This window comes from Scyliorhinus torazame, chromosome 17 (genome assembly GCF_047496885.1).
Source record: "Scyliorhinus torazame isolate Kashiwa2021f chromosome 17, sScyTor2.1, whole genome shotgun sequence".
In the NCBI taxonomy this organism is placed as follows: domain Eukaryota; kingdom Metazoa; phylum Chordata; class Chondrichthyes; order Carcharhiniformes; family Scyliorhinidae; genus Scyliorhinus; species Scyliorhinus torazame.
In genome coordinates, this window is record NC_092723.1 from 188,327,136 (window position 1) to 188,353,265 (window position 26,130).

General features: G+C 54.9%; 1 long non-coding RNA gene across 1 annotated transcript in view; it reads left to right on the top strand.

The window, feature by feature from the left end:
- LOC140394520 (uncharacterized) overlaps positions 1-26,130 on the top strand; it is an 86,064-nt gene that overhangs the window by 1,461 nt on the left and 58,473 nt on the right. Inside the window, exon 2 of the long non-coding RNA XR_011935895.1 lies at positions 4,179-4,300. This is a non-coding gene — a long non-coding RNA (uncharacterized lncRNA). The remainder of the gene's footprint in view (positions 1-4,178; positions 4,301-26,130) is intronic.

The following is a 26,130-nucleotide window of genomic DNA, read 5'->3' on the forward strand; positions in this document are numbered from 1 at the left end:
TTTCTATAGGCCTCTGAAACGTTCCAGAGATGTAGAGGAAAGGATTGCAAAGATGATTCTGGATAGGAGCGAAAGCAACAGGGTAGTTGTTATGGGGGACTTTAATTTTCCAAATATTGACTGGAAACGCTATAGTTCGAGTACTTTAGATGGGTCCGATTTTGTCCAATGTGTGCAGGAGGGTTTCCTGACACAGTATGTAGATAGGCCACCGCGAGGTGAGGCCATATTGGATTTGGTACTGGGTAATGAACCAGGCCAGGTGTTAGATTTGGAGGTAGGTGAGCACTTTGGTGATAGTGACCACAATTCGATTACGTTTACTTTAGTGATGGAAAGGGATAGGTATGTACCGCAGGGCAAGAGTTATATCTGGGGGAAAGGCAATTATGATGCAATGAGGCAAACTTTGGATGCATCGGATGGAGAGGAAAACTGCAGGGGATGGGCACAATGGAAATATGGAGCTTGTTCAAGGAATAGCTACTGTGTGTCCTTGATAAGTATGTACTTGTCAGTCAGGGAGGATGTGGTCGAGCGAGGGAACCGTGGTTTACTAAAGCAGTTGAAACACTTGTCAAGAGGAAGAAGGAGGCTTATGTAAAGATGAAACATGAAGGTTCAGTTAGGGCGCTCGAGAGTTACAAGTTAGCTAGGAAGGACCTAAAGAGAGAGCTAAGAAGAGCCAGGAGGGGACATGAGAAGTCTTTGGCAGGTAGGATCAAGGATAACCCTAAAGCTTTCTATAGATATGTCAGGAATAAAAGAATGACTAGGGTAAGAGTAGGGCCAGTCAAGGACAGTGGTGGGAAGTTGTGCGTGGAGTCCGAGGAGATAGGAGAGGTGCTAAATGAATATTTTTCATCAGTATTCACACAGGAAAAAGACAATGTTGTCGAGGAGAATACTGAGATTCAGGCTACTAGATTAGAAGGGCTTGAGGTTCATAAGGAGGAGGTGTTAGCAATTCTGGAAAGTGTGAAAATAGATAAGTCCCCTGGGCCGGATGGGATTTATACTAGGATTCTCTGGGAAGCTAGGGAGGAGATTGCTGACCCTTTGGCTTTGATCTTTAAGTCATCTTTGTCTACAGGAATAGTGTCAGAAGACTGGAGGATGGCAAATGTTGTCCCCTTGTTCAAGAAGGGGAGTAGAGACAACCCCGGTAACTATAGACCAGTGAGCCTTACTTCTGTTGTGGGTAAAATCTTGGAAAGGTTTATAAGAGATAGGATGTATAATCATCTGGAAAGGAATAATTTGATTAGAGTTAGTCAACACGGTTTTGTGAAGGGTAGGTCGTGCCTCACAAACCTTATTGAGTTCTTTGAGAAGGTGACCAAACAGGTGGATGAGGGTAAAGCAGTTGATGTGGTGTATATGGATTTCAGTAAAGCGTTTGATAAGGTTCCCCACGGTAGGCTATTGCAGAAAATACGGAGGCATGGGATTCAGGGTGATTTAGCAGTTTGGATCAGAAATTAGCTAGCTGGAAGAAGACAAAGGGTGGTGGTTGATGGGAAATGTTCAGACTGGAGTCCAGTTACTAGTGGTGTACCACAAGGATCTGTTTTGCGGCCACTGCTGTTTGTCATTTTTATAAATGACCTGGAGGACGTAGAAGGATGGGTGAATTAATTTGCAGATGACACTAAAGTCGGTGGATTTGTGGACAGTGCGGAAGGCTGTTACAAGTTACAGAGGGACATAGATAAGCTGCAGAGCTGGGCTGAGAGGTGGCAGATGGAATTTAATGCAGAAAAGTGTGAGGTAATTCATTTTGGAAGGAATAACAGGAAGACAGAGTACTGGGCTAATGGTAAGATTCTTGGTAGTGTGGATGAGCAGAGGGATCTCGGAGTCCATGTACATAGATCCCTGAAAGTTGCCACTCAGGTTGAGAGGGTTGTTAAGAAGGCGTACGGTGTGTTAGCTTTTATTGGTAGAGGAATTGAGTTTCGGAGCCATGAGGTCATGTTGCAGCTGTACAAAACTCTGATGCGGCCGCATTTGGAGTATTGCGTGCAATTCTGGTCGCCGCATTACAGGAAGGATGTGGAAGCATTGGAAAGGGTGCAGAGGAGATTTACCAGAATGTTGTCTGGTATGGAGGGAAGATCTTGGGCGTCATTCTCCGACCCCCCGCCGGGTCGGAGAATGGCCGTTGGCCGCCGTGAATCCCGCCCCCGCCCCCGCTGAAGTCTCCGGTACCGGAGATTGGGCGGGGGTGGGAATTGGGCCGCGCCGGTTGGCGGGACCCCCCGCTCAATTCTCCGGCCCGAATGGGCCGAAGTCCCGCCCAGAAATTGCCTGTCCCGCCGGCGTAAATCAAAGCTGGTATTTACCGGCGGGACCAGGCGGCGTGGGCGGGCTCCGGGGTCCTGGGGGGGCGCGGGGCGATCTGACCCCGGGGGGTGCCCCCACGGTGGCCTGGCCCGCGATCGGGGCCCACCGATCCGCGGGCGGGCCTGTGCCGTGGGGGCACTCTTTCCCTTCCGACTCCGCCACGGCCTCCACCATGGCGGAGGCGGAAGAGACTCTCCCCACTGCGCATGCGCGGGAAACTGACAGCGGCCGCTGACGCTCCCGCGCATGCGCCGCATTTCCGCGCCAGCTGGCGGGGCAACAAACGCCATTTCCGCCAGCTGGCGGGGCAGAAATCCCTCCGGCGCCAGCCTAGCCCCTCAATGTTGGGGCTCGGCCGCCAAAGATGCGGATCATTCCGCACCTTTGGGCCGGCGCGATGCCCGTCTGATAGGCGCCGTTTTTGGCGCCAGTCGGTGGACATCGCGCCGTTGGGGGAGAATTTCGCCCCTTATGAGGGAAGGCTGAGGGACCTGAGGTTGTTTTCATTAGAGAGAAGAAGGTTAAGAGGTTATTTAATTGAGGCATACAAGATGATCAGAGGATTGGATAGGGTGGACAGTGAGAGCCTTTTTCCTCGGATGGTGATGTCTAGCACAAGGGAACATAGCTTTAAATTGAGGGGAGATAGATATAGGACAGATGTCAGAGGTAGGTTCTTTACTCAGTGAGTAGTAAGGGTGTGGAATGCCCTGCCTGCAACAGTAGTGGACTCGCCAACACTAAGGGCATTCAAATGGTCATTGGATAGACATATGGACGATAAGGGAATAGTGTAGATGGGCTTTAGGGTGGTTTCACAGGTCGGCGCAACATCGAAGGCCGAAGGGCCTGTACTGCGCTGTAATGTTCTATGTTCTATGATCACTGCCCCAGCCACCCATTGCCCCCCCCGCCCCCCACCGTTGCTGGATCCCCTGCCCCCCCTCCCGGACGGTGCAGACTGAGTCCCGACCAGCCATACGTGGTTAGAACCACGCCATCGGGAAATCGGCCGGTCAATGGACCCCCAACTACACGGCGTGATTCATGGACGAGCGATTCTTCGGGGCCGGTAGAATTGCCGGATCGGCGCCGGGCGCAATCCGGTCGGAAACGTCGATTCTCCACCCCCGCGCCAAACGCAATTTCGGTATGGGGGTGCAGAAAATCCAGCCCACTGCCTCTCCAAGAGCAGGTCCGAGGATAGGAACCCTGCAGCGAGTAACTCACTTCCTGGCCCTGTCCTCTGTCCACCAAGCACAAGTCAGGGGTGTGATGGAATGCTCCAACAACACTCAATAAGCTCAGGACAAAGCAGCCCCGCTCGATTGCTCCCCTTCCACAAGCATTCACTCTCTCCACCACCGACTCACAATGGCAGCCGTGTGCACCATCTACAAGATGCACTGCAAGAACTCACCAAGGTTCCTTAGACAACACCTTCCAAACCCAGGACCACGGCCATTTGTGGAATTACCTTACAATTAAAGATTCATTTTCCTGGAGGGAAATTACAGGAGAATGGGAAAAACATGTTTACTTTTCATTTTCTTTGGACACATTTGTCTATTAATTATAAAAATATTGGAGATGGAAAAAAGCAGCTTGATTGACAATTATTGGTCATCGTTTAGGCAACAAATGGGAGGCTCACTTTCTTGAGGAGGTAGAAAGATATTCAAAGAGGCTGCATGTAATGTTCCTTCAACATTAGCCATGACTGCTTTCTCAGGAGGGCTCCTTCATATCAAACTATTCATTTATGTTTGGTTCTTCTTTGAGAAAGGTATTTATGGAAAACGGGTCTGGGAATACATTCTTTTATCTTTCAGAAATGTATGTGTAACAAGCCCACCGTTCTGCATTGAGATGTAAACCGACGTCAGAGAATTAGTTTGGAGCCAGCAAACTGATGAGAACTGAAACTATTGTGCCCAGCAGGGTAGAACCACAGGTAAACAGGTCATTAAACATTGTCGTCTAATTGTTCCAGACTCTGTGACTGATGTGTTTAATTTCAGTGATGTGAGAAAGAGTTTCTATAAAATTACACTTGGGCTTTGAAATGACTAGAATCAGAGTCACTGGACATCTTTCTCGCTGTTACTTTAGAAACTGCATTTCTGTTGACCATATTAATCAACACTCGTTTTCTGTCCATTATTTACACCTCAGCTTACACTCGTGTGAGCGACCTGTACATAAGGGTATTACTGAATATGAAGAGTGTATAACTCATTTGTTTGGAGCAGAACTTCCTATCGCTGACGACAGCGGGTCTCGCTCATTACAATACTATACTGGGATCAGTTAGATAATTATTCAGACTCAACTGGTAGAACCAATTACAGTGTCCATGGGGAAATTCATCCATTTAAATAACAGATGGAGGTGTTTCACACAAATATATTAATCATTCATCCACCACTATCTCACAGCATAATTTAAACTCCAATTATAATTCATTTACTAAACGTCAGAATATTTTTGAAATCTATCTCACATTTTCTCTTTGTCGAGCTTTCCAGGGGGAACACAGACAGTAAGTATTTCACCCACCTGATTTGTTGTGAATTACTGCCACTCAACTATTGCCAAATAGAACTCTTGAGAAGTAAGATTCATAGAAGAACCAGGTTTACCGAGGCAGTATTCAGAAAGCAGCCTCAACACTTGGGCCAAAGTTATTGAGTCAGATGTTATTTTGGGCGCTAAATAACGTATCTGCTGCTTCTCGCGCTTCACTTGGTGAGGGTATGAGGGCAGGCATTTCAGGAATGAGGGGGGTGTATGTAGAGTGGGCTGTGAGATGCAGCACGCCAGGGAGTTGGTGCAGGCACAGCCAATAAGAAAACAAGTTGCTCACAGAGGGAGGAGGACGAGTACAGCTCCCAACAGAAAGTTTTATCCACCTTGGGTCTTCCGGGAGAACTTTTCTTGTCTCCACTTAAGCCAGGAGCAGTGTGTGCATCAGTTACAATTCAACAAGGAGGTGCTCGCAGAACTCAACCACCCGTCACAACCAGAGGTGAAGCCTGTAAGCACGACGAGGATGGTGCTGCCAGTACCTCTTTAGGTAACGTGACCCTGAATTTCTTCATGGGAGAGTCCTTCTACGCTGCAGGTGGTGACATACCTCACATCTCCAATTACTGTCAGTTGCTGTGTCAGGTAACAGGGCCTCTTTATACCAGGAGATGTGTTTAAAAGAGATGTAAGTGCATTCCAAGCACTAAGTACATTCCAATTACTAAGTGCATTCCAATCATTCAAGTGTGTGATTGGAAAGCACTTACCTCTCTTTGATGTGGTCATTGTTTGTAAAGATTGGGATTTCACCACTTCAGTCACTGATCCATGAGGGGAGATGAATGAATCAAGGCTGTAGATGGTTTGTGGAAGCTGTCACTCACAGTCCACTCCTAGAATGTTAGGAATGGCTAGCAAATCTGAGATACAGGTGTCAGCCGTTCTCCTTCCAGGAATGGACTCCAAATGAGTGGAGCTTCAAAGTCAGTGTTGCAGCTGTAGTTCTTTTTGCTGCCTCTGTCTGAACTGCTCTCTAGCTTCCAGACAGGGATCCCTTTCTGGGAGGGGTGTCTGTGGGGTGGGGGTCCCTTTAGCCAGGGATCTGTGAGGGCACCATTTAGTCAGGGGGCCTCTGTGGGGGGTCTCTATTGCAGGTGCCAATGGGGGGGTCTCCCTATTATAGGGGTCCCTGGGGGGTCTCCATGGTTAGGGGCTTCCTGCTGGGGGGGATTGGTCATCCCTGTACTTGGGGAGAAGTGGAGCACCCAGGCAATCCAGGGGTTAGGGGCTGCTTTGCAGGCCGGGGGGGGGGCGGTGTTGACTGGCTGCAGGACTTTGCTATTGGGCCCATCGAGTCTGCATCAATACCCATCTAGGCCCAATCCCCCACCCTATTCCTGCAACCCCACCCTAAGGGGAGATTTTTCATGGCCAATCCCCCTAACTTGCACATCTTTGGACTGTGGGAGGAAACCGGAGCACCCGGAGGAAATCCACACACACACGGGGAGAACGTGCAGACTCCGCACAGACAGTGACCCAAGCCGGAATTGAATCCGGGTCCCTGGTGCTGTGAGGCAGCGGTGCTAACCACTGTGGTACCATGCTGCCTTTAAATTTGCCCGGCAAGGAATAGGAGTTGCTTCCCGATTTGCATTCCAGGCGGATGGTAGATCAGTTGCAATTCTCCTCCAGTAGGAGAACATATGGGCTGGATTCTCCGTTCCTGCGGCTAAGTGCCGACCACGGCATGGGACTCGTGGTGTTTCATGACTGGCAAATTGGTGCGGACCCCTCACCAATTCCAGTACCGGTGAGGGGCTAGCACCGGCAACACGTGAAACACCCGCAGATCGCACAGCAAAGGGGCGGAGAATGGCTGGGTCCCTGGCCACGCATGCGCACGGCGGACGACCCGCAGCGGTCATGACGTACAACATGGCACCGGCCGTACGCGTAACCTTACCTGCAAACCTCGTCCCCACAGCCCATCCTCTGGCCACCCCCTGCCCACCCCCCCACCAGTCCCCCCAGACCTAGCTGATGACCCCCTGCCAGCAGCATGGATCCCAGCCATGCGTGGAGGCGCTGGACACAGTGTGAAGCCGGCACACCCGGTTCCTGACCGCTGGGACCACACGTGCCCCACGCTGTTGGGAATTCAACCCATTGTGGGCGGAGCATCGCGGGTGGGCCAGCCAATTGAAATGGCGCACGATGTGTGTCACAATGACGCCAGTTTGGAGAGAGCGGATGATGGCAGACCGGAGTCAAACCACGCCGGCCCTGATTTCGGCGCGAAAATCCATTCCCTGCTCGATCGCCGAACACGATTTTGGCGTCGGGCTATGGAGAATCCAGCCTAGTCTCCCAAACAGAGAATTCACCCTAAGATCTGACTCCTGTCAGACTCATGCAGAAACTCTGATTGTGTGTCTCCAGAAGCTGTTTCTCAGCATTCTTTCAGCTTCTCCTTGTTCTCAGACAAGTCTGCAATGCTTTAAAGACCGTTTATCTATTTTAACTGAACTGCGGAGGGCAAAACCTGGCTTGTGGTCACAGTTGGTTCCATGATTCTCCCGACTCAAAAACTGAAAGGAAGGGAACATCGAAGTGAGTGATGAGGAGTTCTGACAATTCCTAACTCTTCCTTGATGAGTCAATTGTGTCAATTTAGTCAGCATTACACTGCATGAGTGTGCCACTGATTGGCGCCCAGTTGCTGGTGAGAATCACGCTTTTCGATTCTCTTTGAATATTTCGCCCTTGTCGCCTTTCTCACTGACAGCTGATGCGGACTCAAAATCACCCCCAATGAGTGGAAGTGTGGTGGAGACACATTAAATCGAGGTCATCAAGAGGGCATTAGATGATTATTTAAATAGAAACAATGAGCAGGGGAAAGGCAGGGGAACAGCCAGGATGCTCGTTTGGAGAGCTGGTGCAGACTCGATGGGCCAAATGGCTTCCTTCTGCACCGTAACAGTTCTATGAATCTGTAGTACAGCCCAGCTGTCAGCCTGACATGATCCTCGGCCTTCTGCAGAGCTACATAGCCACTCAACACCGAGTTCAGTCCTGTCTTGCACACCACAAACATTAGAATTAGCAGGCAGTTGGGCGGCATGTGGCGCAGTGGATAGCACTGGGACTGCGGCGCTGAGAACCTGGGTTCGAATCCCGGCCCTGGGTCACTGTCTGTGTGGAGTTTGCACATTCTCCACACTTAGAACCAACACTCTGAAATTTTTGCACACCCAGTGTCTGCGTGGGTTTCACCCCCACAACCCAAAGATGTGCAGGGTAGGTGGATTGGCCACGCTAAATTGCCCCTTAATTGGGACAAAAAAATAAATAATTGGGTGCCCTTAAATTTATAAAAAACAGAATTGTCAGGCAGTGCAAAGTTTGCAAGCTGCGACAGTACTTTAAAGGTTTAATCATATAGTGCCCTTCCTGTGTTGCATGTCAGGGGTTAAGTGTGTCTGAACTCACATGCTGCAGTTAATGAAACATTCACACTTGCTGTTGTGTCCTCTCTAGTTTCTCAAAATCCTTTGCTAATTTACTCTGGTAAGTTTTGTCCTTCAAGAGGAGGGTAGTCAGTTTGGCGGAACTGTGGTCGGGCTGCTTGCAGAGGGCAGACGGACTGAATGGAGAGAATGTGCTGCAAGTGCTTAAAGCCAAAAGATAGAGTTCCATTTCAAACAGCACTGGTACAAATCATAGAATAATTCCAAAAATACAAAGAAGACATTCTCCGCAGAATAGCTCGGCGAGCCCATTGTTTTCCTCCTATACGGGAGGCAGATGGTGTGAGAAATGATGCTCCAATTATAACCAACACTCTGCAATCCCAGGTACTGTGACACAAAACAGCCTGATGATTCAGAACTGACCTTAACCTCCCGTGTTTGCTCAGTCTGCCTTGAGAGAAATTGAAGATATACGAGGCCAAAAGATTAATATCCGCTCAGATCCCGGGGTCGGGGGGGGGGAGCCACTGTTATCTGACAGGCCGTACAATCTCGCCAGTGGAAATTAGGCAGGGTGAGTCACCTTAGTTTTAAAAGCATTTAGGATGCTTGCAGACCACTGAGGTATCCATGGCAAACTCAAATTTCTAACTATGCAATTATGAACCAATTTAGCATTTAAAAAAAATTACCCTCGATCAGGCTACACTATAGTGTCCATTTCCCCCTCAGATAGATTGACTGGGGCAGGCAATACCAATACTGATCTATAACCGGCTGATGGACACACTTGGGGAATAAATGGGGTTTATAACAAACAGCTGATTCACTACAACTATTTTATTGTCCTTTGGATGATGTGTTAAACTGGGGCCCCATCTGCCCTCCTGGGTGGATACAAAGGGCAGTATTGTGAAGAATTGCAGTGGGTGTGGCTTGACCAACATTCATCCTTCAATTAATATTCCCGTAACAGCCTCCCCGAACAGGCGCCGGAATGTGGCGACTAGGGGCTTTTCACAGTAACTTAATTGAAGCCTACTCGTGACAATAAGCGATTTTCATTTCATTTCATATGATGAAAACAGATTAAATGGTAAAAGTCACATTGCTGCTTGTGAGAGCTTGCTGTGTACAAATTAGCCGCTGCTTTTCCCCGTATTGTTACCATCCCAGCTGACGTTAATACTGGACAAGTCAGATCCCAGATTGAAACCTGGCTTGATAGATCATAGAATTTACAGTGCAGAAGGAGGCCATTCGGCCCATCAAGTCTGCACCGGCTCTTGGAAAGAGCACCCCACTTAAACCCACGCCTCCACCCTATCGCCGTAACCCCGTAACCCCACCCAACCTTTTTGGACACTGAGGGCAATTTGTCATTGACCAATCCACCTAACCTGCACATCTTTGAACTGTGGGAGGAAACCGGAGCACCCGGAGGAAACCCACGCAGACACGGGGAGGACGTGCAGACTCCGCACAGACAGTGACCCAAGTCGGGAATCGAACCTTGGGACCCCGGAGCTGTGAAACAACTGTGCTAACCACTGTGCTACCGTGCTGTCCTTTGAATTTTTCGAAACCGTGATGGTTAGTTACTGTACACATTCACAAGAGTCTACCGATGTACTGTTAACACAAGGAACAAAACACTTATTAAATAAGAGAAATGAACTATATTATACCAGACAAAATGGTTGGAAAGATTTTAATACAAGCACCAGACTATTCCATTCCTCCCAGCAATATCCTTACAGACACAAAACCCCAGTGAAGATTTACCACCGTCCCAACAGCAAGCACTCTGCTTCAGCTGGCTCACTTGTAAATGGTTTTCTCGCTGGTGAATTTCTGAGCAGCTGTTTTCTCTTCCTTAGACACCCAAACCTCACTATTACTTAAATGTCCCAGGAAACACAGATGTTCTCCAAACTCAGTTCCCCGGCAGTCATTCAGGATTTATTACTCGAGAGTTTAGAACTTCTGTTCCACTCTCTGACATGCACATACACACTGACCGCACTGACTGCCTGCTCTGCTCTCTGTGAGCCTGGACCCCTCTCACTCAGAAACAGCACCAAATTACCAATCCCTTTCTAACCCATTTCTTCATGTCAAGGGTTGTAAAGCCTCAGTAAAAATGCATATAAGCAAACAGGGTCTCCAGACCTCCTGGCACAAGCTCACAAAAAACTATAAGTGAAACAAGAATCATTTTTAAACACACAAATACAAATTTTTTTAATAAAGTATTTTTATTCAGAAAACTTTTTCAATTATAACTTACAGAATAATCCAGTAAATTTAGACTTTTACAAAAATATCCCCCAACACAGCCCCACCTAAACCAGAAAAAGCCAGAACCCTCTCCACCCCAACCCCTCCCCCCACTTACCCACCGTCTCTAATTGCTGATGCCAACTCCTTAAAGAAGGTAGCGAACGACATCCATTCCCCAACCAGGCCCACCGCTTAGACGGCGCCAGTGCCCTCCATCCGAGCAAGACTCGCCTCCGGGCTATTGGAGAGGCGAGCGAAGGCCAAGACATCAGCCTTCCTCCGCGCCTGCAGCCCCAGTAAGTCCGACACGCCAGAGATCGCCACCCTTGGGCACAGCTCCATTCTAACTCCCCAAATCTCCAACATTGTTTCAAACAACGAAACCCAGAACTTAACCAGCTTAGGACAAGAGCAAATCATGTGTGAGTGGTTCACCGGTCCCCTTGAATAACTCTCACATCCATCCACTACCTCCCCCAGGTGAAACCCACTCACACATGCCCTGGTCAAGTACACCCTGTGCACCACTTTAAATTGGATTAAACTTAACCTAAGAGGGTGTAATTAACCCTATGCAAAGCCTCGCTCCACACCCCCCACCCCATCCACAACCAAACCTAACTCTTCCTCCCATTTCCCCTTTACTTCCTCCAGCAAAGCTTTCTCCATCGCCCCAACTGCCCAGATATGTCTGATATCTTCCCTTCCCTATCTCATGAAGAGCCAACACCTTGTCCGTAAGTGAAGGCTCTATAACCCAGGAAATGAAGTGAGCTCCTTACAAACAAAGTTTTGCACTTGCAAATACCTAAACTCATTCCCTCTTGAAACTTCTCCACTAACTCCTCCAGCTCAGCAAACCTACCCTCCATGAACAAAACCCTAAATCTTTCAAGCCCATCCCTCCTCCAGATTTTATACGTCGAGTCCATCCCAGCCGGTACAAACCCAGCTACTGACCTAAATGCGTTGGCCAACGGTTCAATCGTCAAAGCAAACAGTAACGGGGAATGTGAGCATCCCTGCCTTGTACTTCTTTATAACCGAAAGTACCCCGAACTCAGTCATAGAATTTACAGTGCAGAAGAAGGCCATTCGGCCCATCGAGTCTTCTCCGGACCTTGGAAAGAGCACCCCATTTAAGCCCACACTTCCAACCTGTCCCCGTAACCCAGCCTAACCTTTTTGGACACTAAGGGCAATTTAACATGGCCAATCCACCTAACCTGCACATCTTTGTGGAGGAAACCGGAGCACCCGGAGGAAACCCACGCACACACGGGGAGAACGTGCAGACTCCACACGGACAGTGACCCAAGCCGGGAATCGAACCTGGGACCCTGGAGTTGTGAAGCAACAGTGAGAACCCCTGTGCTGCCCATTTGTATGGACACTCGCAGTGGGGGCCCTGTACAAAAGCCTAATCCACTAAATAAATTTAGGTCCAAAGCCAAATCAAAAATCCCCCCACTCCACCCGGTCGAATGCTTTTTCCGCGTCCATGGAGATAGTTCCCTCTGGATCAACCCCTGACGAGGGCCACAGCGCCACATTCAGAAGTCTCTTAATGTTGGTTGACAATTGCTGTCCCTCAACAAAACCCGTCTGATCCTCAGAAATGACCCCCGGCAGGCACCCCTCCAAACAGGCTGCCAGCACCTTAGCAACAGCTTTGCATCAGCATTCAACAGAGATGGGCCGATATGGCCCACACTCCAGAGCATCTTTATCCTTTTGTAAGATCAGGGAGATCGATGCCTGCACAGTGTAACCGGTAACACCCCCAGGGACACAGAATCATTCAACATGTCCAACAGGTGTGGCCCTAACACAGTCGCAAACCGTTTAAAACATTCCACAGGGTACCTGTCCAGTCTTGGTGCCTTCCCCGACTGCATTGACCAAACACATTGCGTAACTTCCTCCAACCCGAGAGGCACCTCCAGCTCCTGCCTTCTTTCCCTTTCCACCTCCGGGAAAACCAATTCATCCAGTGGTACGGTAGCACAGTGGTTAGCACTGTTGCTTCACAGCTCCAGGGTCCCGGGTTCGATTCCCGGCTTGGGTCACTGTCTGTGCGGAGTCTACACATCCTCCCCGTGTCTGCGTGGGTTTCCTCCGGGTGCTCCGGTTTCCTCCCACAAGTCCCGAAAGACGTGCTTGTTAGGTGTGGTTATGGGGATAGGGTGGGGGCTTGGGGAAGCAGTGGTTTGACTGTCCACCTCGAAGATGGAATCCACCACCGCCTGACTCTCCACCTTATCAGACCTATCTCTACGGGCCTTCACTGAAATGATCTTCCTCCTCATGACCGCCTTCAGTGCTTCCCAAAACGTGGAAGGTGAAACCTCCTCATTCTTCTTCAAGTCCACATAATTTCCAATTGCAGGAGTTATCCTCTCACAAAACCCCTCGTCGCAGGCAGCCCCACGTCCAACCTCCCCGGGGTCTCTGAAAGCGCATATCCACATAGTGTGAAATACAATCGCCAAATACCCCTCCCCTACAACCCTGGGGAGTAACGACTTCCCGCTACAAAGAAATCAATACTGAACTAGACCCAATGCACTTACAAAAAGAAGGAAAACCCTCTCCCTCGGGTATCTGAGTTTCCATGGGTCCACCTCCCCATTTGTTCCACGAACACTGGTACCTCCTGAGCCACCCTCAATGTTGTGAAGGATTTGGGGCTCAACCTATCTAGTCTGGGGTCTAACACACGACCGAAGTCCCCTCCCATGATTAACTGATGCAAGTCAAGCTCGGGGATGGCCACCAGCACCCTTTTGATGATGTCCATGTCGTCCCATCGACCACCGACAGCAGTGGAGCGGGCAGCAGTGGAGCGGGCATCAGTGGAGCGGGCAGCAAAGGAGCGGGCAGCAGTGGAGCGGGCAGCAGTGGAGCGGGCAGCAGTGGAGCGGGCAGCAGTGGAGCGGGCAGCAGTGGAGCGGGCAGCAGCGGAGCGGGCAGCAGTGGAGCAGGCAGCAGTGGAGCGGGCAGCAGTGGAGCGGGCAGCAGTGGAGCGGGCAGCAGTGGAGCGGGCAGCAGCGGAGCGGGCAGCAGTGGAGCGGGCAGCAGTGGAGTGGGCAGCAGTGGAGCGGGCAGCAGTGGAGCGGGCAGCAGTGGAGCGGGCAGCAGTGGAGCGGGCAGCAGTGGAGTGGGCAGCAGTGGAGCGGGCAGCAATGGAGCGGGCAGCAGTGGAGCGGGCAGCAGTGGAGTGGGCAGCAGTGGAGTGGGCAGCAGTGGAGCGGGCAGCAGTGGAGTGGGCAGCAGTGGAGCGGGCAGCAAAGGAGCGGGCAGCAGTGGAGTGGGCAGCAGTGCAGCGGGCAGCAGTGGAGCGGGCAGCAGTGGAGTGGGCAGCAGTGGAGCGGGCAGCAAAGGAGCGGGCAGCAGTGGAGTGGGCAGCAGCGGAGCGGGCAGCAGTGGAGCGGGCAGCAGCGGAGCGGGCAGCAGTGGAGTGGGCAGCCAATACCCCACTCACTATCACATATCACACCCTGAGTCCACCAAAATATTAGCCACCGAAGAGGTCACCCTCCCATTGATCAGCATCGTAGACCCCCTCGTCCTCGTGTTAAAATTCGAGTGGAACACTTGCCTCACCATCCTGTCCACAGCCTTGTCTGAACTTTCAATGTGTCTCCTGCAGAAAATCCACCTTCAAACTCTTTCTGAGTTCTGTGAGATCCCGGACTGATCCCAGGTGTGACATGATCTGGCCGACATGTCGCAATGTGCCCCTGCTCAGCCGGAGTCTTCCACGCCATGCCCGGTCCGGCAGGTCCTCGAATGACAGGTGTTGCCAGTACACACGAGGCCTCATGTGGCTCCTCCTTTACACCTCCTCCTCCTCGGCCTGTTAGGCAGCCGGCCATCCTGGGCGGCTGCCTCCTGTTCCTCTGGGGCAGGCTCCGCTACTGCCCACTCCATTGCTGCCCGCTCCACTGCTGCCCACTCCATTGCTGCCCGCTCCACTGCTGCCCACTCCATTGCTGCCCGCTCTGCTACTGCCCACTCCGCTGCTGCCCGCTCCGCTACTGCCCACTCCATTCCTGCCCGCTCCGCTACTGCCCACTCCATTGCTGCCCGCTCTGCTACTGCCCACTCCACTGCTGCCCGCTCCGCTACTGCCCACTCTATTCCTGCCCACTCCGCTACTGCCCACTCCGCTGCTGCCCGCTCTGCTGCTGCCCGCTCCACTGCTGCCCACTCCATTGCTGCCCGCTCCGCTGCTGCCTGCTCCGCTGCTGCCTGCTCTGCTGCTGCCCGCTCCACTGCTGCCCACTCCATTGCTGCCCGCTCCACTGCTGCCCACTCCATTGCTGCCCGCTCCACTGCTGCCCACTCCATTGCTGCCCGTTCCGCTACTGCCCACTCCACTGCTGCCCGCACCGCTACTGCCCACTCCATTGCTGCCCACTCCGCTGCTGCCCACTCCATTGCTGCCCGCGCCGCTGCTGCCCACTCCACTGCTGCCCGCTCTGGTGCTGCCCACTCCATTGCTGCCCGCTCCGCTGCTGCCTGCTCCGCTGCTGCCCACTCTACTGTTGCCCACTCCGCTGCTGCCCGCTCTGCTGCTGCTCGCTCTGCTGCCCGCTCCGCTGCTGCCCACTCTGCTGCTGCCCACTCCGCTGCTGCCCGCTCTGCTGCTGCCCGCTCCGCTGCTGCCCGCTCCGCTGCTGCCCGCTCCACTGCTGCCCGTTCCGCTGCTGCCCGCTCCACTGCTGCCTGCTCTGGTGCTGCTCGCTCTGCTGCTGCTCGCTCTGCTGCCCGCTCCGCTGCTGCCCGCTCTGCTGCTGCCCGCTCCGCTGCTGCCCGCTCCGCTGCTGCCACTCCACTGCTGCCCACTCCACTGCTGCCTGCTCCGCTGCTGCCCCCTCTGCTGCTGCCCGCTCCACTGCTGCCCACTCCACTGCTGCCCTCTCCACTGCTGCCTGCTCCGCTGCTGCCCACTCCGCTGCTGCCCCCTCTGCTGCCCACTCCACTGCTGCCCACTCCACTGCTGCCCACTCCGCTGCTGCTCGCTCCGCTGCTGCCCACTCCGCTGCTGCCCGCTCCGCTGCTGCCCGCTCTGCTGCTGCTCGCTCCGCTGCTGCCCACTCCGCTGCTGCCCACTCCGCTGCTGCCCACTCTACTGTTGCCCGCTCCGCTGCTGCCCGCTCTGCTGCTGCTCGCTCTGCTGCCCACTCCGCTGCTGCCCGCTCCGCTGCTGCCCGCTCCGCTGCTGCCCACTCTACTGTTGCCCACTCCGCTGCTGTCCGCTCCGCTGCTGTCCGCTCCACTGCTGCCTGCTCTGGTGCTGCCCACTCCATTGCTGCCCGCTCCTCTGCTGCCCGCCCTGCTGCTGCCCCCTCTGCTGCTGCCCACTCTGCTGCTGCCCACTCCGCTGCTGCCCGCTCCACTGCTGCCCGCTCCGCTGCTGCCCCCTCTGCTGCTGCCCGCTCCACTGCTGCCCACTCCACTGCTGCCCTCTCCACTGCTGCCCGCTCCGCTGCTGCTCGCTCCGCTGCTGCCCACTCCACTGCTGCTCGCTCCGCTGCTGCCCGCTCTGCTGCTGCCACCCTTGCTTCTGCCTGCTCCACTGCTGCCCACTCCACTGCTGCCCACTCCACTGCTGCCCACTCCGCTGCTGCCCGCTCCGCTGCTGCCCGCTCTGCTGCTGCCGCCCTTGCTGCTGCCCGCTCCGCTGCTGCTCGCTCCACTGCTGCCCACTCCACTGCTGCCCACTCTGCTGCTGCCCGCTCCGCTGCTGCCCCCTCTACTGTTGCCCGCTCTGCTGCTGCCCGCTCTGCTGCTGCCCCCTCTACTGCTGCCCGCTCTACTGCTGCCCGCTCTGCTGCTGCCCGCTCCGCTGCTGCCCACTCTGCAGCTGCCCGCTCTGTTGCTGCCCGCTCTGCTGCTGCCCCCTCTGCTGCTGCCCTCTCTGCTGCTGCCCACTCTGCTGCTGCTCGCTCCGCTACTGCCCGCTCCGCTGCTGCCCCCTCTACTGCTGCCCGCTCTGCTGCTGCCCGCTCCGCTGCTGCCCGCTCTGCTGCTGCCCGCTCCGCTGCTGCCCCCTCTGCTGCTGCCCACTCTGCTGCTGCCCGCTCCGCTGCTGCCCACTCCGTTGCTGCTCACTCCGCTGCTGCCCCCTCTGCTGCTGCCTGCTCCACTGCTGCCCCCTCCACTGCTGCCCACTCCACTGCTGCCCCCTCCGCTGCTGCCCGCTCCGCTGCTGCCCCCTCTGCTGCTGCCCGCTCTGCTGCTGCCCGCTTCCCTGCTGCTCGCTCCGCTGCTGCCCACTCCGCTGCTGCCCACACCGCTGCTGCTCACTCCACTGCTGCCCGCTCCGTTGCTGCCCGCTCCGCTTCTGCCCCCTCCGCTGCTGCCCGCACCGCTGCTGCCCGCTCTGCTGCTGCCCGCTCCGCTGCTGCCCGCTCCGCTGCTGCCCGCTCCGCTGCTGCCCCCTCTGCTGCTGCCCGCTCTGCTGCTGCCCCCTCCGCTGCTGCCCGCTCTGCTGCTGCCCCCTCTGCTGCTGCCCGCTCCGCTGCTGCCCCCTCTGCTGCTGCCCGCTCTGCTGCTGCCCCCTCCGCTGCTGCCCGCTCCGCTGCTGCCCGCTCTACTGCTGCCCCCTCTGCTGCTGCCCGCTCTGCTGCTGCCCCCTCCGCTGCTGCCCGCTCTGCTGCTGCCCGCTCCGCTGCTGCCCCCTCTGCTGCTGCCCGCTCTGCTGCTGCCCCCTCCGCTGCTGCCCGCTCCGCTGCTGCCCGCTCCGCTGCTGCCCCCTCTGCTGCTGCCCGCTCTGCTGCTGCCCCCTCTGCTGCTGCCCGCTCTGCTGCTGCCCCCTCCGCTGCTGCCCGCTCTGCTGCTGCCCCCTCTGCTGCTGCCCGCTCCGCTGCTGCCCCCTCTGCTGCTGCCCGCTCTGCTGCTGCCCGCTCCGCTGCTGCCCCCTCTGCTGCTGCCCGCTCTGCTGCTGCCCCCTCTGCTGCTGCCCGCTCTGCTGCTGCCCCCTCTGCTGCTGCCCGCTCCGCTGCTGCCCCCTCTGCTGCTGCCCGCTCTGCTGCTGCCCCCTCCGCTGCTGCCCGCTCCGCTGCTGCCCGCTCCGCTGCTGTCCTCCTGCTCGAGCAGCTCCGGCTCGCACAGCCGCAGAGCATCCCCCAGGGCTGAGGCGACTGGGAGGAAGGTCACCATTGCTGGAGGAATTCCAATATTCATTGTCTGCAGGGGGTGAAGGTCCGATATGTTAGCATGGTTCATAACCCGTGCCCTACCAGATCCACCGGGCTACACGGTGGCCATGGCTGGCACCGCAGACTCTGCCCTGCATTTACCCCCACCCTCCACCCTTGGCCACATTGGTGTCCAGCACCATGGGGACGCTGGCCCGAGCACCCGTCCCTGCTGGCAGGGTACCATTGGTTGGCACTGCCCTTGCCAGCGGTATGCTCCATGCCCTGCACCCAGTCCCCCTGTAGGGCCATCTGATGCCCCGCCAGCGGGTGGGGGCCAGTTGTGTGGTTGGGGGTATGGCGGAGAGTGAGGTGCGGGGTTAGGGTTGGGGGGCACCCACATTGCCAGTGTCATTCTACAGAACCAGGAACAAAGGTGGGTAGTCAGTGAGGTGTGCAGCTAAATAGCTGCGGTAATAGCGGTCCGCCCCACGGGGGGTTCGCTCCAGCCACTCGGCCTGTTCCCCCATCACCCCCCTCTCCCGGCCCTGGCAAGGCCCCCCACCCCAGCCTGTGCGACCCGGCAGCCCACAGCCACTCCTCTCCGAGTCCTACCCCCTCTCTCGCTCCCTCAGCAGCCATAACGGCGGTTTCACAATTTGTAAAAGCACAAGTGAACCGTCGGGAACTCGGCCCATCGGAGGCGGAGAATGGCGGAGGCCCCGGAGAATACCGGCTCAGGCCCGTTTAATGATATGCAAATGCCGTTTACTGCACGTGCGTTCCGGAACGCATTGACGCCGAGGCACCGGAGAATTGCCATTTGGCGTCAAATCGGCGATTTTGGTGTCGGAACCGGTACTGCACCAAACCGCGTTTCCCGAGTTTGGCGTCGGCCGACTTTTGAATAGTTTAATACTTCGTCTTAACCTTTGAACTCAGCTGAATATTGACACTTTCTGCTGTGCTTTAATAAGGAGCTGTCTTATTGGACATTGAAGCTTCATACTTCCATCAGCAATGCAGTGCAGCAGCCAACTAAACCGCTTTCTGATAGGACGCTAATTCACCAGGTCACGGATTTCTAACCCTCACCTCGTGACCGGGAAGAAAGGCACGAGGAAGAGGCAGAATGAAGCAGATTGACAAATGAACCGATAGGACAAAGATAGAGAGGAACAAACTGTCAGTGGGCGAGCAAGGGGGAAAGGGCAGAGAAAGGGAATCACAAGGGTTCAGGAGATGGGCCCTAGGTTGGAGGGAGAGAAATGCGAAGGATTGCAATAAATAAAAACCTGCTGAAGAAATAGACATACTCGAAAGAGATACAAAGTTTAGAAATACTTTCAGAAAATAAGAAATCAGTTTCTTGTTCGAGGAGTCACTTCAATGCTCAGTGACTCTATTCCAACAGAGTGCCAATGTTACTGCTCTCTATCATCTGTGCAGAAGGAAAACAGCAAAGCTCATGTGTAAATTCCTAGAATCCTCCCGCGGGAAACTAGGGTCCATATTCCTAAAGAGGAACAGCTGCTTAGCAACTCTTGGGCTGAAATCTTGCAGCAACATCCAGCTATTGCTAAACATCTTAATTCTGAGACCAGAGCCCAGATTCTGAATATTTAGTTTATACCCAAATGATTTAAAATAGATCTGACCCTGATCTGAGTAGAAATACGCTATTATCACCCAGTTTTCTGTGGTTAGAACATTATTAATATGTGCACAGCTTCACCTGGATGGGTGCAGGAAGTGACATCAATAGGAATTAACAATTTAAAGAGATGCAGACAATTCTAAATGCCCAGCAATGGTCTGGGGGCATTGGGGGAGAGGGGGATGGTTTGGGGGGGGGGGGGGGGCGGTTGTGGATGATCCTTACATTACTATCAAAGGCTAAAATAGCATGTCATCCCATTGTTAGCTATTGAAATGAAATGAAAATCGCTTATTGTCACAAGTAGGCTTCAAATGAAGTTACTGTGAAAAGCCCCTAGTCGCCACATTCCGGCGCCTGTTCGGGGAGGCTGGTACGGGAATTGAACCGTGCTGCTGGCCTGCCTTGGTCTGCTTTAAAAGCCAGCGATTTAGCCCAGTGTGCTAAACCAGCCCCTTGCCAAGCTTGACTAGAGAGAGAGAGACAGGGAGCTAGATCGCAAGAGATTGATATGAAAGACAGGCGGTCTTGGTATTTAGTAATTGCTGAAGGTGGAGGGGCTGCTGTATGAAATGGTTGAGAGTATGCTTGCTCCCTCAGCTACTTCACAAACCAGCATTCCCATGGATCAGCAGCAAAGTCTGCTTCATAAAGGTGGAGCTAGGTTTCCCGCAGTAAATGACCATTACTGTCACTCTGTCCCAACGCTGTGCCGTCGCTGAAGCAGCAGATGGCACAGTTCTGGCCCTGGCCTTGTCACGCTCCAGCTCTGGTGAAGATATTTCATTGTAGACATCCTGAGATAAGCTTACAAAAATGTGTCAAGAGAGAAGCAAATTAGACTAATACATTTGATCCAAAGGAATAAGAATGCACCGTGCATATTTAATGTAACATTTTATGCATTTGAGTTAATGAATGGATTTGGGGAATTTAATGTGTATCGATAGGACCAACATAGATTTTGTCACAACCAAAACTGTTTCTCCAAGAGAATGTCTGACACCTGCCCTCAAACTCTTAAATTACCGCACAACAATCTCCTCTATTGTATCTTACCATTTACCCCCAAAGTATCAAAACACCACTCTGAAGGGTATCAGAACCACAGTATCTAAACTCTGTTCAATAAAAGATATCAAAATTCAGGCTGTTAAAAGGTGAGGTTACCAGACTCAGGCTGGTGGGGGTGGGGGGGTCTAGAACAGCGGGTCGCAGTCCCAGGTTACAGGGTCGGCCATTCAGGGCTGAGATGGGGAACCATTTCTTCACTCAGAGGGTGGTGAAGCTGCGGAATTCTCCACCACAGAGGCTGCGGAGGCCGAGTCACTGAATACCTTTACGAAGGAAATAGATTTATAAACAGTAAAGGTGTCAAGGGGGGTGGGGAGAGAGCTGGAGTATGATGTGGAGAAAGAGGATCAGCGATGATCACGGTGGAGCGGGCTCGAAGGGCTGAATGGTCTCCTCCTGCTCCAATTTTCTATGTTTCTATGATAATTAGGGCTGGGCAGTGAAGCTGACATCCCGTATATCAATCAAAAAATAATTTCTTAAATTGGCATTTGACTGTTCCTATCTCTTCTCCACTTGGTGGCGCTAAAGTGAGTAAGTTACCCCTTCAATTGGCCCACGATGGCCTCCCACCTCCTGCCACAGACCCTGACAACCTTCCCCTGCCTTCACTGGATCAGCTTGGAAATGGTGGAGCTGAGTTATTGCTACCAGACCACCGTGCTGTTAGGAAGGAGTGCCAGGATTTTGCCCCAGCGACAGTGAAGGAACGGCGATGTATTTCCAAGTCAGGATGGTGAGTGACTTGGAGGGGAACCTCCAGGTGGTGTTCCCCAGTTCCAGGCTGCAGATACCTCCCCTGGCATTGACTGTGTCATCTGTTGTCCAGTATCAAGACGCCAATCCCAGGACCAACGTATGTGAGGGAGTGACCATGCTCCTGAGCACCATTCTGGGTACGACTGGCGCAGGATTGGCAGACCCTCTCCGTCCCCAGACTGGGACCAGGACAGGCACCGCCTCCTAAATCCACAGGACTGTCTCAGCTTTGTGGTCCTGACTAATCCAACTCACCCCACCCCAGACCCTCCTGAATCATGTGTCTGTATACTCTCACTTCCAAATTTCTGCCCACTCCATTGTGGGCAGTAGCAGAGCGGGCAGCAATGGAGTGGGCAGTAGATGGGAAACAGTTGAGGGGATCCTGTCGTGAGTGCCTAGATCACTAAACCCCCAGCGCCTGGGCGCTGCTCCAACAAATGTTGGCACTGCCAACCTGTGCCCGGGCTGTGTCAGGGTGGGTGCTCTGTGGTGATCCCGTTACATGTGGTGAGGGGGGAAAGCACAAAGGCTTATGAAGTTCGAGGGGGGGGGGGAACTTTGCAGCGATGGGGAAGAGGGGGGTCAGGGGTATTTAGGGCATTGAATGGGGGTAACAGAGGGTATACTGCCACAGTGATTGTGGGGACCGGGTTGGGGGGGGGGAGAACCCCCGATAATTGTGCCTTGTTTGGGGGGGGGGCGGCGGGAAGAGCCGCCAATACCTTTGTGGTGGGATAATGCTGGAGGGAGTTGAACGCCAGCTCTGATTGGTACACCCATTAAGGATGGCGGCACGATATCTGTGGAGGCGGCCTTGCCAGCTATCGATGGCATAAACCACACCCCTGATTTTTGGGGGGCTGAGTGCTTCAAGGTCTGGCCTGGAAAATCGGCTGCGCATCTGCAGAGAATGTGGCAAGTTTCCAGTGAGAGTCTGACACTGGCTAAATATGGAAAATTCCATCTTCCATGTGCAAGTCCAGAGCCAGGAGAACAGGTGTTGCAGGTGACGGACATTGCAGCAGATCAGAGGGGGGCCATTGACTGCGCTCAGCCGGGAAAGGTTAGCCCAACATGTCAATAATCTCAATCTGGAAAAAGTACAGCTGCAACTAGAAACATCTGTGATTAGGCAGCACATTACTCAGACTTGGGACTTGGGACAATGTTATTACTTCTTGCTTTATTGATAAATTGAAATGTGGCAAAAGGAAAAGTTTTCTATTTTATACAAATACAAAGATAAGTCCTTTTAACACATTACTTACGTGCAACTGACTATCAGCAAGATACAACGCCAGGCTAGCCCTCAATGTGTGATTATTGATCACTGAATCAACTGAAAGTTATATAAAATATCATGGGCGGGATTCTCCGCAAACGGCGCGAATCAGTCCGGCGTCGCGCCCCCCCAAACATCGCTAATTCTCCGGCCCGGAATGGGCTAGCAGCGACGTGACGCTATCCACGCTGGCTCACGTGGTTCACGCCGCGCGGCGTGACGCTATCCGCGCCGGCTCACGTGGTTCACGCCGCACGGCGTGACGGCTCAAAAGACGCGTTGCTCCCCCCACCCGACCAGAAGACCCGACCGTATGGCCGCCCGCCGCTCAGCCCCGAGGTTCGAGTCACGCGATGTGGAGGCGCTCCTGGACGCGGTGGAGCAGAGGAGGGACGCCCTGTATCCCGGGCACGGCCGCAGAGTCGCCCCACGCCACAGCCGGCGTCTGTGGAGGGAAGTGGCAGAGGCCGTCACCGCTGTGGCCCTAACACCACGGACAGGCACCCAGTGCCACAAGAAGGTGAACGACCTCATCAGAGCAGGCAGGGTGAGCCCCCCCCCCCGCCCGATATTCATATCCCCCATATCCCCCCTCCCCATATCCCCCCCTCCCCATATCCCCCTCCCCCATATCCCCCCTTCCCCATATCCCCCATATCCCCCTCCCCATATCCCCCTCCCCATATCCTCCCTATCCCCCATATCCCCCCTCCCCCATATCTCCCCCCTCCCCATATCTCCCATATCCCCCCTCCCTCATATCTCCCATATCCCCCCTCCCCCATATCCGCCATATCCCCCCTCCCCATATCCCCCCTTCCCCATATCCCCCATATCCCCCTCCCCATATTCCCCTCCCCCATATCCCCCCTATCCCCCCTCCCCCATATCCCCCCTCATATCCCCATATCTCCCTCCCCATATCCCCCTCCCCCATATACCCCTCCCCCATATCCCCCCTCCGCCATATCCCCCATATCCCCCTCCCCCATATCCCCCTCCCCCATATCCCCCCTCCCCCATATTCCTATATCCCCCCTCCCCAATAACCCCCCTCCCCCATATCCCCCCATATCCCCAAGTGAATCCAGCCCTAACCCTAACCTCTGCAATGCACGCGCAACCGATGGCGTGCATTCATATACCTGCCTAACAGTGTTGCCTTTTACCCCTGCCACCACCCCCCCCCCCCCCCAAGCCCCCCACCCACAGGAGAAGCGCGCCTCGGTTGGGCACTTTAGTGATGAGGCGTCTGGTACACTCACTGGTGCGCACAACACAGCCGTCCCGGTACAGCAGGTGGAGGTAGGAGCAGCAGAGGGGCCGGGCGGTCGGAGGGCAGCCCAGCCCAAGCGAACATCTGCCGCCCAGATGGATCCCGTGTTCCTGGAGTTACCACACCCACACATAGATCCGATGCAACCACCGAACCGGAGAAGAGTCTCAGCAGGCAATGGCCCAGTCTCAGCAGGCCATGGCCCAGTCTCAGCAGGCCATCGCCCAGTCCCAGCAGGCAATGGCCCAGTCTCAGCAGGCCATCGCCCAGTCTCAGCAGGCAATGGCCCAGTCTCAGCAGGCCATGGCCCAGTCTCAGCAGGCCATAGCCCAGTCTCTGCAGGCCATGGCCCAGTCTCAGCTGGCCATCGCCCAGTCCCAGCAGGCCATGGCCCAGTCTCAGCAGGCCATCGCCCAGTCCCAGCAGGCCATGGCCCAGTCTCAGCAGGCAATGACCCAGTCTCAGCAGGCAATGGCCCAGTCTCAGCAGGCAATGGCCCAGTCTCAGCAGGCCATGGCCCAGTCTGTGCAGGCCATGGCCCAGTCCCAGCAGGCCATGGCCCAGTCTCAGCAGGCAATGGCCCAGTCTCAGCAGGCCATGGCCCAGTCTGTGCAGGCCATGGCCCAGTCCCAGCAGGCCATCGCCCAGTCCCAGCAGGCCATGGCCCAGTCTCAGCAGGCCATGGCCCAGTCTGTGCAGGCCATGGCCCAGTCTGTGCAGGCAATGGCCCAGTCCCAGCAGGCCATGGCCCAGTCTCAGCAGGCCATCGCTGAGGGCATCGGCGCCATTGCCCATGTGCTAGCCGGCGTCGCACAGTCACAGACAGGCACCCCAAGGGAGGAGGAGGTGCTGGGGCCCGTCCCGGGTCCCTCTGTACGGGAGGTCCCGGAACACCTCGACACCTCGGACTCTCCCCCTTCCGTCCCAGGTTCATCGGGTGGGCAACGGGCAGGACAGGCTGGCAGCTCGCCATCCCAGTCGCCCGGGCCGCAGCCTGGCCCATCTAGGCCAGAACGCCCCAGGAAACGGCCACCAAAGGGATCCTGAGTCAGAGGGCAGGAATCACAGGAGTCCACCTCCAGTTCTGCTGTATCATCTGGGGAACCACCTAGACGTAGTCAAAGGGCCCGTAAGGCCAAACAATTAGACACTGAGTAAGTTGGCACAGGTGCAGGGCACAGATGAGTTTTAGGGGCTAGGGCACGTGCATGAACTCCTTTGGTTATTAAAGTCAATGTTACACCTACAGAAGCTGCCTTTGTGCTCTGTCCAAAGTGTGCGGGGGTGTCATGTACGTTGAGCGCAAGTGTGTGTGTAAGGGGTGGTCTTACCTCGGTCCCCAGGTGAGTCTGCCCCCTTCCCCCTGGGCCGCCATCAACATCCCCCCGGGCAGAGGGCGGGACCGTGCGCTGCAGTGTCACAGCCGCATGCAGGGATGGTCCGGGTGGATGGTGGTACTGTGGCCATGGGTCAGACATAGTCCAATGATGTGGAGCCAGGAGCTCATCGCAGGGCGGGGTGTCATCATCCTCCATGGCCTGCAATAGACACGCGTCCACCCGCAACTGTGTGAGCCCGGCCGCTGTGCCGCAGGTGGATCGGCAATGGGGGGGGGGGGTGTGTGGTGTGCATGCGGGTCGGGTGGGTGGGGTTGGGGGGGGGTGAGGGTGTTGGTGGTGGGTGGGGGGGGGGGTGACGGTGGTCGGGTGTTGCCATGGTGTGCGGTATGTGGCCATACTCCTCGATTCCCATGCCCATCTAGTCAGTGAAGCGGGCGTCTATCAGTCTGTCCCGTGCCCGCTGGGCCAGCCGGTAACGGTGGACAGCCACCCGCCTGTGTCTAGCCCGTCTGCCCTGACCATTGCCCCCATCCCCCTCATCTGGGGAGGACTGCGCCTCTTCCTGCTGCCCTCCACTCCGCCCTCCTCTGCCTGTGGCACATCGCCCCTCTGCTGGGCTATGTTGTGCAGGACGCAGCACACCACAATGATGCGGCCGACCCTATCTGACCGATACTGGAGGGCGCTCCCTGAGAGGTCCAGGCACCTGAAACGCATCTTCAGCACGCCAAAGCACCTCTCTATCACTCCCCTTGTCGCTACATGGGCATCATTGTAGCGGTTCTCCGCCTCATTGCGTGGCCTCCGTATAGGCGTCATCAGCCACGACCGCAACGGGTAAACCCTGTCGCCCAGCAACCAGTCCCTCATCCGGGAAGGTGTCCCTCGTACATGCCGGGGATATAAGACCGCGACAACACGTATGAGTCATGTACACTTCCCGGTAACGGGCGCAGA